Source organism: Larimichthys crocea, chromosome VI (genome assembly GCF_000972845.2).
Source record: "Larimichthys crocea isolate SSNF chromosome VI, L_crocea_2.0, whole genome shotgun sequence".
Lineage (NCBI taxonomy): Eukaryota > Metazoa > Chordata > Actinopteri > Sciaenidae > Larimichthys > Larimichthys crocea.
This window is the reverse complement of record NC_040016.1, coordinates 1,032,297-1,045,017: the sequence shown is the minus strand read 5'-3', so window position 1 is coordinate 1,045,017 and position 12,721 is coordinate 1,032,297. Positions and strand designations below refer to the sequence as shown.

The following is a 12,721-nucleotide window of genomic DNA, read 5'->3' as shown; positions in this document are numbered from 1 at the left end:
GGTACTTAAGTATCCATAAGGTGACTGTTAACAGAGGCAGCAGCAACACAAACGGTTTTATACCAGGTAGCAGCATCTTTGAATATAATTGACAACATACATGCCATAAAGTACATCAGATCTGGGTCTCTTTTTATATCTGGAATCTACACTAAACATGAAGATAATGAGGCTTGATGGCACTCAGTGCGTGTGTGTCAAGTGGTTTGGGTGGGTGAGAAACCTTTACCATGCTTTCCTTAGGGGTCTTCGTCCATTAGTGTTCAAAAACACACACACATACACACACACACACGTACACATTTACAGGGTCAGTTGTTATGGCAACTCCTTGTATGTGGGCTATAGAGGCTGTACTATGTCAAACTGTATTTCCTATTCCTCTGACACACAAACCTATATATACACACTAAAAAAAATGATCAGGCTAAAATATGATCCTGTAAAAGAAACTCACAGGATACCTCCTAAAATAAATTCATATGAACTTATTTCTCTTACATAACATAACTTTTTTATGGTCTTCAGGATCACAGTGGAGCTTACTGAAAATGAGCCAAGGAACTTGTACTTGTACTGAAACATGCTGATCATAACCCCAAAAAACTCTGGGAGATAATGATCTCATCATTCGGTCCACACCCACACCCTCATCTCTGACTCTTTAGTCAAGGAGTTGGAGGAAGAACACGTAAACACTGAAGCAACACTGGCTCAGCTTTATTCTATAAAAGCCGTGACTCTGCCTGTTTCTGCTTTAGAGGGAGTGCACAGTGACGGGGGGGATGAGATGCAGCTTTAGCACCTGCTCTGGAGAACAACATTCCCAGAATTCCTTTGTGCTCCTGCTGATATTCTGCTAATTCTTGACTTGAGTCTTGTCTTGCACTCGTCTTCACTTCTCTCATTCAGAACACACACTGTTTACACAGACTGCACCACAACACGAGACTGACACAGCAGGCAGACATGTGTGTGGTCTGCACAGAAGGTTGATTTATATTGTTTCAAAGAGAAACGGAGAACTGGAAAACAGGGTCTATGAGAGATCTTTAAGCCGTAGACAGAGTAATGTGTTGCACTTGAGTGTTATTGTCTTTCATGCAGTGTAATCCATCACACTGAATTACAGTTTCTGCTCTTTTGCTGCCTGTCAATTAGAAATACAACACCACACATACAAGCTTCCCTCACCGACAGTGTCATGTTCTCCATGAAGTCACTGTGAACCATTCAATGTCAAACAGCCGTTCAATCTAGAGGATAAACTCATTACAAGGGTGTTGTGTCTCAGGCAGCACACACACACACACACACACACACACACACACACACACACACACCATCACCAGTAAATAGAAACATTCAGTACAGGAGCAGTCGCTACCCTATTCATCTGAGATTTAAAGTTCAGTGAAGTCTTAAAATAGGATGTTGTTTGTTTTCACCATGTATGTTTGAGTGTGTATGTCAAATTGTGTTAGTAATTATGTAGAGTTTTAAAATCAATACACGAAGAAGGTTGTCAGCTCTGGCAAGGTTAAATACCGAAGAAAAAAACAGCACTACAGAGGCAAATGTGTGTGTTTGAGAGTGTGTGTAAGCTTGTCAGTGTATGTTTGTCCTTATTTGTCCTTTTCAATAGCCCCCGACAGTGAACGCTATCTCATCTGTTAATACGTTTTCTCTCACTGCAAGTGCACCAAAGAGTGATGGAATTACTGGATTATGGCTGAAGCTGCAAGACACGTTGGTTGCATGAAGATAACAAGGCAGAGAGGAAGAAGATGTATGTGGTTCAAAACGTCTGGAACACTGGAAAAAGCACCCCACAGCTTCTCTGCTCGTTTGGATGACGATGATGCTGCAGCCCAGTTGGGAGGGGGGGATGGGCTCATACTCGCTTCCAGTTGTAGCATACTGTACACGGTCTGACATCACCAGTGAGGGGGGAGGGGAACCTCACGTGCACAATCTCCATGTGGACGCCCGTCAGCCCCAACAACCATTCACATTAGTGTACAAAGTCTATTCTTGTAGCATGAAGCTTGCGTGGCTATCCTCTCGCATCTCTTCACACGAGACCGAATTGCAGACACACATAAACACACACTTCCAGCCCGGAGACAAATCTGAGCCCCCCATGTCTTCCAGACTCGATGTGTCACATGGCATCACATCTACATCGGCATCACTTCAAGGACCAGAGTCTCAGCGGCAGAGGAAACAACAAGTCTTCTGATACCAGACCACCTAGACACAATGGCTACAGTAGTCACGTGTTACTAGAAACGAGTAACGATAATCACTGGAAAAGGCATGATGCGTGTGCCTCGAGTAGAAATCTCCCAAAGACAGTTTGAACAGTTTCTCATGTTATTCCTGCATCTTTTATTTCTGACTTATTTGCAAGCTGACTCAGCAAGTCAGGAAATGAGGGGCAGTGACCTCATTTTATTCTCCCATCAGGTGGATAGAAAGCAAATCCACTGTCTCATGTGTCGTCTACACACACATAAACCCACACACACTAATCGTAAATAAACAACTGAGTGAGATGTAGGACAGACTGAACATGCACACACAGTGATTCAGACACAGAATGAGAAAGGCGACGCACAGACAGATACACACTGACCCAAAAACCTACTAAATTCATGGTGTCTTCCGAAACCTCCAGTAGGACGCAAGCCAAAACTATGTGTAAAATATTCAATCTGCCAAATTTAGTTCCATTCAAACAAGCAGGTGTCTAACTTTCTGCTCATCAGAAGACGATTAATAAATCGTGTTGCTGTGTGTTATTTGTCGTCACCTGGCACATTTATCTAAAATAACGTTACAGGAATCATCATGCATGTTTTACTGTAGTAATACCAGCATAAGGTTGTCCTTGGGCCCTTGGAGGTTTACTAGACACTATTATCACTGATAATAGATATGGCACTTACAGCTGTCGTTGTTAATGATAGAAAGACGTGCAAATTTGTCAACTGTCTGATATGAGGCTGTAAGGGTTCAGTAAGCAATAAGAAGAACTTCTTTATGGAAACATTGGATGTTTATATGATTTTAACATCAATGTAATAAAGTACCTCGACTTGCTAGAGATTTGTCTCAGTGGATTAACCAACAGACATTATCACCTGGATATTTATACTTCTTAATAACAGTTTCTCAACTGACTTTCCAGAAAATGTACAACATTATGACATATCACTAATACAAGTCTTTTGTTGTTAGTAAGCGACCTGTGCTGTATGTACACACACACACACACACACACACACACACACACACACACACACACACACACACACACACACACACACACACAGATTAAAACTGTACAGTCTCATTTATAATGTATATACAGTACGCTTTCATCATCCTCCACCCACAAGTTCAGACTACACGCACACACAGACACACAGACACACAGACACACACGCACACACGCACACACACACCTCAAAATATCCCCTTCCCAGAATTCCAAGTAGCGGGCTCCATGGCAACCATTCATTGACCCCAATCACCATGGTAACAGGCATCAGCATTACTCACGCTTTTTTTACTGACCAATTTCCTCTTTGTCTGATGTGTCTGTCTCTGTACATCTCCCTCTCAGTCTCACCAGCTCCCGCCTTTTACTAAACATTCGTTTCCTCATTCATTTGTGTTCGTGCGTCGCTTTTCTCTTTCTGTGAAGAAAGCAGCCAAAACACACAAAACAACCTGCTGATACAATCTGCGTCATGGATTGGGCCGGTGTGTTGCAGTGGCTGGAGTGTGGCTTGTGGTGCATCTGCAGAACCACAGACAAAGTGCCCTTGAGTAACATACTGATCCCTAAAAGCTACAAAGGCTCTGTGGTCAATCCAGCTTGCTGCAAAATCATCAGTCACAGCATGTCATTCTTTCTCTTGTTCAGGTCACAACAATATTTGTCTTTGTAAAAACTTGTCAGTAGGTTTAAATCATTTTACCTTTTACTTAATTTGAAGATTTTTCTTGAATAAATGAATTGATCTGCATTATTTTCCTATTTTTCTACACACCATCACTTGTTGCAAAACAAAATGTGAAACTGCACTGGAAATCTAAAATCAGCGTAGTGTTTTCTGATTGGAGAGAGTTGCAGATTTTAAGATAAAACCATGCATCACATGTTTTCTTAGGATGGATCATTTTGCTTTGCCTGAGCAGACGCAGGTGGTTTTTTGGGGTGGGGACAGAAACTGCAGCCCATCCTTCATCTCTTTGTTCTTACATCCTAAACCACGCTCACCCAGGCCCTGTATTAAAACCAGTGTTGGTCACCTCAAACAAACATCTACAGCTTTCAAATGTATCTTCTGTGTTGTCAAAGGATTCTCTGTAACAGGATAAGAGTCCTTGTCATCACATTCTCAAATCGTCTCAGTGCTTTGCTCTGATTTTTTTTGTGGCAGCCTTCTCCCCCCAGAAATCATCTATTCCCCCTTCTCTCTTTGTGTTATTTGTGCACGCCTCCGTCTGTCCATCTGACAATCTCTCTGTCTGCCTGCTGTCTGACTGTAACCCTCCTTCATTAGCTGCTGGCATGAAACTGAAGGCAGCATGGTTTTGTCTTTGTTTGAGAAAAAGAGGACAAAAAGAGAAGAGAAATACAAATGCATAGGTGACAAGGACTCAACTCAATTGTTGACTTGTTAAATCTAAAAAGCTCAGTTTTCTTGGCAGAAACTGTTGAAGACTCGAAACTGCTGATCAAGTCTCTGCACCATTATCAACACATGCACGTGTGCAGACTCAATTAAAAGAGCCTCCAGTAAAACCACACACACACTCGTCTAAACAGACTTCCTTTTCACACAAATAACAAGCCAAGCCAAACACTAGTATCTTATATGAGACTAACAAAGACGCCTTCAGTGCTTCCCCTTAAACCCCCCTCCCAACACACAACAAACATCACACTCATTCCCTGAAAAAACATTTGACTGCGCCGATGGCTGATGAGACAAAGAGACCAAACATGATGCTGACAAAAAGGACAACCATCACTTGTGTCCTCGAGTCTCAGTTTAATGGCATTAAACAAAACTGAGCTGACGGAGACAAAGTAATGCGCTGATCCAGTGCTCGTCTGCAGTGAGCATTCAGGCCCATTTATGCTGAACTATTCCTTTAAAATAAAATTATACTTACTAGGAATCGTTCCACATTTTGGGAAATACGCTGTTTCGCTTTCTTTACATCAAAGGAAATGGTCGATACCAGGCTACCTGGCTGACTGTAACTAAACTAACTAGCTTACAGGGGGCTGATCCCAGTTAACATTGGGCGAGGTGTTGGGTACACCCATGACAAGTCGGAGCAGTTCATCAGAGAGCTGACACATAAAGACGAATAACCATCCATGCTCACATTCACACCTACAGACAATTTAGAGTCACCAATTAACTTATTAAGTGCACAAACTGAGGGAGGAAGCCAGATACCCGGAGAGAACCCATGCAGACACTGGGAGAACATGCAAACTGCCAGGGTTCAAACCAGAAGGTGACAGTGTGAACCACTGCACCACTGTGCCGCCCCATTATAAGCCTTTCTTATTTGTGTTTTTGTTCTGAGCAAAGTCCAGCTGATAGTACATAAAAATCAAATCTTTACAGCAGCTAACAATTATCACTATGTTTTCAATTGACAGATTTATTTTGTCAGATTATGTCCTGAAATGACTGAAAAGTCAAAATTGTTGTTTTGTTTATTGAATCCAAATTCTTCTATATATTCTTCTATTCTTTTGTTATGATTATTACATAGATTATTATTTCTGCTCTGTGTTTGAACACAAGTTATTACAGTCCATAGAGACTTGGCTTGGGAACTGGAGGGTGGCTGGCTCAAGTCCAGCATGGACCAAAATATGGAGAGTGGACTGGTAGCTGGAGAGGTGCCAGTTCACCTCCTAGGCACTGCCGAGGTGCCCTTGAGCAAGGCACCGAACCCCTCCAACTGCTCACTGGGTGCTTCTCAGGGGGGCTGCCCATCACTCCACCATCTCTCTCCACATTGCACGTCTATGAGCCCTTTGTGTGTGTTTTGGGGGTTAAAATGCATGTGAAATAAACTAAAGTTTCCCCGTTGAGGGATTAATAAAGTATTTCTTCTTCTTTGACTTTTAAAGAGGACATGGCTGTCCATACTGAACTAGATCCCTGCCTCAAACTGGCATCTGTTAGGGGCATTTGATTGAGTACACAGGATCTTATGACCAGCAGAGAATAATGTAAAACAGTGGCAGCACACTCGTCTGTGCAGCTATATAATTCAACAAAGCATTACCACAAACACACTATCAGAGAGTAGATAAAGTTTCTCTTCTTCCCAGCAGCTGTCAGACCATCTGCCTGCTGGCCTCACTAAAGAAGAAATATTAGCCTGGATGTGATGTGACTTTGTTATTATTACTCATACGCAGGAGTTCTCTATAAAATGCATTTATAAATATTCCTTGTAGAGGAGTTTGGGATGTGGGAACGTCATTATATCATTCCAGAGTACATTCCACCAACAGGCCAACAGGAAGTGTGCTGGAAGCTTCAGAGTGCGAAGCAGACAGAAATGATTTCTCTCTAATGTATTGTAACTGCAGCTCAAGCCAGGTGGAACAGCATTTTCTTGGAAAAAAAACATTTTCTCTCCTCTCTTGCCAAGAAAGAGAGGTTGAGAGTGAAACAGAGAAAACTCAGTGACTGTTTTCCACAGGAAGCCACTCTGCTGACTTAGAGAAATGCAACGTGAGTTACATCATCACCAAGTGACCATAATTGTTGTGTTGCCAGAGAGTCTTAAACCTGTGTGAGTGAAAGAAACAGAGGGTTATACCATTATAAACCCAAGATCTGCTCAACCAATCTCTAAAATGTCCTATATAAAAACACACAAACACACAACCGTCTCCCTCCCTCCTGCTGATACAACGTTTATCCCCGCTGTGCATTAAAGTGGGAGAAAATTCAGAACATTTTCAGCTTTAATGATTCAGATTTACATAACAAAAACTCCTCTTAATGTTCTTCATGGCATGGCACACTGGGCTCATTTCACTGCATCCTCACAGCAGGAGGCAACAGCATGAATAGTGGTCAGTATAGATTTGCCCATTATTCACCCTTTTAATGATGGCATTGTTTTGTTTTGTTTTTTTTGCAAAAGAAGGAATGGAAGAAATTATGCAACCACAAGTTGATGACACACACCTCAAACCTCCGATATTTTATTCATATGGTTTGGATGTCATGTTATAAATTTGTCAAAAGCACCACAAGTTAGGACCGCACATCCTCGTGTGTCCAAGGGGCAGAGATCTGTCGCTTGGGTGGAGTTTTGGTGTTAAACCATTCAGGGCATGTTTGATCATGCTCCACTTACACTCTGAGGAATGTGTGGACACAGACCCACTCCACACTTGGAAATGACGGGCCTCATCATCTCAAGTTAGGGGGTTAGGGAAATAGTTGGAAGACAGAGAGGTGGACAGACGGCGCATCTACGACTCTGATCAAGCACAGGAATCTCAAGACCAACCGACATGACAGCAGCATACTTTGTGTATTACAGAGGACGTTTTCAAGCATGACCGAACCTAAAAAACAGATGTGATTTGGGTTGAAAAGCCGTGATGTGAGAGCTCAACAAAACCAAACCGCCTCCACGGGAAACCAGAAAGGACAGCATTCAAGTTGGACTACAACCTCATCCTAAACCTCTTTAACCTCCACTGACCTCCAAGTGGGTTATATGCAGCAGCCGACACGCACACATACGCAGCTTGCATGAGAAACGCAGGGGAGGAAGAAGACCCCCAGTGGTGTACAAGCACTTTGTTCCCAGGACTCTTTCGCATCTGTTCTCTTTGTATCCATCCCACCAACAGCCAGCTGATTGTGAGGGGATACAAAGGAGTTTTGAAGTGTAGAGATGGAGTCACACTGGAAAAAAATATAATGTCCAGACAGATATTGGCTACAGAAGAATGAAAGGAAACAACCAATTATTCCCTTCTAGAGTCCAGAAAACAGTGTGGGGCAGACAGCAAAGACTTGTACATGATCTTAGTCATGTTAAAGCCACAACTAAATATTTACATCACATCTGTGTAGCAGTCTGGGATGGAATGAATGCAGGCAAAGTGTGATAAATATAAGTACGTCTCAGCAAGACAAGAAGCTATATGTAGTGGACACAGTAGTTCCCCATTGGCTATTGTACACACAGAAAAAGAAGAGTTCAGCTGGGCTGATGGCCTACAAAGGATCAGTATCAGTCTACAGTAGTATAGTATGTCTTATGGCTTAAGCAAAAGATCTATGTTAGTGTCTTTTGAATCTTTATCTAGCTTCCTCTTCATATTGGACAAATCAATTATCCCACTTATGCGAGCCGTACAGGAATATGTACAAACACAGGCATCTCCAATCACTGTTTTGTTGTGTAAAATACACTTTAATAGTGTAAAACACAGTTGATGTCCTCACCATACACTGATGACTTTACATTCCAAGATCCCAACAGATATTATGATGCTATGACTAACGCAGCTATGTATCACAACCCCCACACGCCCGGAGCTGAAAGTCAGAAAGAGAAACTAAAATCAGGATGAAAGTGCATGTTATCCTTTAGGATATTTCAGCTCTTTCCTTCCAACAAAACAGGCTTTTACAGGACAGTGTGAGGTATTCTCCGCTGAAAAGCAAAGAAACAGTAATCAGCTGCAACTACTGACGATCAAAATATAGAAGAATTTGGATTCAAGCCACCTCTGAAAGGCACCTGTTCAAACTTGTGTTAGCAAATAAACAGGAACTCTACTTCATACACCTGTCAAAAAAGGTCATTACCACTTGTTCCCAACTGGTTTGTCGACCCGCATCGACACATTACTGAAAAGCAGATAATACAGATATTAATGGTCTGATACAGACAGGTAAATCTGAATTCCTCAGGCTTTGCACAAGGAGACACTGTTCTTATTAACTCAGGACAGAGCGAGCATGACTTCTTTCTTAAAGAATGTCTGGCACAGATAAGGCCTGCCTTTTGTTTCAACCCTGAAACACACACACACACACACCTACACACAGACATTATATATACGTAGGCCAATGAATACACATGTAGTGATATGTATATAAAGTATTAACTTGCTCGACTCAAGCACACACACAAACGCATACACCTGGCTCATTGTCAAAGTCATTAATCTGATCCGAGGTCCTGACTGCCTGTAGGACATCTGATATGTTCAGACAGAGGTCTGTTTAACTTTAATTTTGTTTGGATGTTGTTTACATAAAGCTGTCATGCAGAGCTGGGCAATAACTCTATATTAATGTTTATCATCTCTTTATATAATTGTATCCAAACAAAATTCTAGTGTTGAGTTATTATGTGTCACACTGTAATTCTTACCTATAAATGGAAGATAAGTACTGTTGTTTATTTGTGTTCACGCTATTTTGACTTTATTTGACAGTAGACTGAAGAGAAAGATGGAAAATATATTTTTTTAAAGTAGGGCAAGATGTGACATTAGCCATGGCATTCACAAGTTAGATGTTTTAAATCTGTCACAAGATGAGAGAGATGAGACAAGATGAGATGAATATTTAAGACAAATTTCTTTTTTTTTGGCAAGTGAAACACTAAAATATATTAGATTCAATTGGAGGAAAATAAGTTTCCACTATGGTATTTTAAATACTGGACTTGATGTTGACATAATGCTTGATGCTGACATTTTTAATAAAATCACATTTTCCAATTCAAACCCCATGGCACATGATGAATGGGACTGTTAACTGTAATTTTCTCTTGTGGGACACAAATAATCATCCAGAAAGTCCTCCAAGCAAGAGGTTACAGTCACACCGAACAGGTTTAGTATAGAAACAGGTGATGTAGTGTGACAGTATGCATTAATATTTGATTACATCCCTCTTTCCACACTAACCTACAGTAGTAGAGCTAAAGATATACGTTCTAAGTTGAGGTGTCTTTTTTTTTGGCTCTGTGTGTTTTTGTGCGAGAGAGAGAAGAGATGTTGCTTTGATCCAGAAGAAAGAAGTCTGCCTGCCTCCTGTTAACTTTGGCAGCACTGACCAAACACCAGCGGAATAATCCTCCTGCTGACACCACAATCAGGTCTGCCAAAGAGGAAACAACCAACCATTTACGCTTTTATCCATCTAAGGATGAGTGCCATCAATGCCTAAAACTCAGGAAGAGGGACATCCTGGCTGTCTGGTTGGTGTTAAGTAATTAACTAATCGTGTTCATCTCACTCGCAATTTGATCAGATGTTGGCTACAAAGTAACCTGAAGTCTGGTTTTGGTTTTCTGGGTTTAATGTGGTTCACTAATATATTATAGACAAGACTCTTGATGGTATTTCATCTCTAAAGGAACCTGGTTACTCGCTGTGGTTTAGGCGTTATGTGTCATACAGCAGCTTAATTAGAAAACACTAAGTGTGTAGTTCCATAGTGAAAAAACATGATTTCAAATGTGATACTGTTGGAAGTTAAGTTATTCTCTGTTCACTTTGGGTTATCACCATCTGTCCATCTCTTCACAGCATTATAGAACACACAGTGGAAAGCATTACTCCTCCTGCTCCGGTTTGTGTACATGTGGATGAGACAGAAGAGGTCAACAACAAGATTCATGTTCATTCACTGTGTACTCTGCCTTTCACTGCATGCTGGGACATATAAATATAACTAGATGCTGGGGTTTTGAAAGTGCATAGACAAATTGTTTATTCGTGGAAAAGGTGAGTTCTTATTAAAAGTTAATAAGATCAACTTTATGGTACTAATAGTGGAATGTGACCAGGTGTTGCTCCTGCATGCATGTACAGGACTGTTTGGCTGCAATGGTATCTAATAATAAAAGTCAACCAGCTAGAATCAGACTGTTTTCCTATTTGCATACTAAGGGTAATGTGACAAATGTGAAACACAAAGAACACACACTGTGAACACACACACACACACACACACACACAAACACACATGCAAATCCACTAATTTGGTCAGCAATAAACACAGACCATAATCTCAAAATCCTAAATGACGCCTCAGCACATTTTTAAAAGTCATACAAACCTGAATGTTTTCAATGAATGGCTGTGTAGTAAATCACACACACACACACACACACACACACACACACACACACACAGTCCCTTATCATTGAGTGTATGTGCCTGATCTGTGTAATCTGATAATCACAGGATGCAGAGCTCACAGACCAGACAAATTAAGTTTGAGAAAACATTTGTACATCGAATGAACACAACGAGCTCCATTACCACTTGGAAATGTGAATGTCCAGTTTCTGTTGGCCTGATTTGGTGATTCATTCACTCCAAAGTAGCAGTCCAGTGTCATTCATTACAAGACCATGATAGCTATCGGGCATACATGATTACATGTATATACATGTATATTGCATACACGGATGTGAGGTTTTGGTGTGATGGGAGAAAAGAGAAGCTGAGTGGAAAGCAACGGGAAGGTTCAGTGGTAGAGACAGGTTTACATTAACACGAGGGGTGGTCTTAAGCAAGCACACCAAGACAGCTAGAGAAAGAGTGCATGCAGGACAGAGAGCCAGGGTCTGGAATGCGTGTGCTGCTTCAGTTAAAGTGTGTACATCTGTATACGTGTGTGCATGTTTAGCTTACTTAAGAGTGCTGGAATGAATTCTTTAAATAATGAATCTGAACAAGAGTAAATGTAAACACTTTATTTCACAGGTCCTATAACTGTCTAAGAACTCTCGGAGAAGTTTCCTGAAAAGAAGAAGATGTACAATGTTGCCAATGATGTGATGAGTTGAGTTTAGTGATAAAATCTTAATAACTGAAAAAAACTATTCTATTAAAAGGAAACATGATGTGCACTCAATAAGAAAACAATTATTTGAATTAATTATTTGCACTTCCCCTTTAATTACTATCGAATGACACAATCCTTTCCAGGGATCTACAGTAACATGTCAGAATGTCAGTTCCCTTCTGGCAAACTAAAGCATGAGCTAACATAGGCATTATTATTTTACATGACATTTAAAATGCACGATTTAAAACCTACACACACAATAATGAAATGCAGGAAAGATCCATACAGCTTATTTTAGAGACCTGCAGTTGCCTCATCTCATCACAAAATACTCATGCATCATACATCATGTCATCTGTGTTCACTCAGCTGATTGTGCTCTCTTACATTAAGGTAGTTCCACTTTTAACTGGAACGACGAGTGGATAACAAAACTGCAAGAAGAAGGTGTACACGTAACACCGGCTTTCTTGTGCATTGCACAATGCACAAATGTCTTGTAGCATTATACATTTTAGATTAACTACCTACCTCTACTGTTGCATATAGTTTTGCAACTGTGCAAAAAAACTCATTCTGATGTGTTTTACTACTCTCATGTCCAAGGAAAACAGCAAGTTGCACCCACAGTGAAACTTTTAGTTATTCTTATTTCATCTAGAGTTCAGCTTTAATCTTCTTTCCCTTCTTACAGAACCTCCCTGTTCAGCTAGATACATCTGTCTACTCCATAGTCACATATGCACACACACACACAAGGTCGACCCACACTGTAATTCCCACCATGATCCTACACCCACATACCAAAGTAATGGTATATA

General features: G+C 40.9%; 1 protein-coding gene across 6 annotated transcripts in view; it reads right to left on the bottom strand.

The window, feature by feature from the left end:
* The window catches only part of acap3b (ArfGAP with coiled-coil, ankyrin repeat and PH domains 3b), a 50,546-nt gene that overhangs the window by 26,023 nt on the left and 11,802 nt on the right, over nt 1-12,721 (bottom strand). The gene's annotated exons all lie outside the window — the stretch shown is intronic.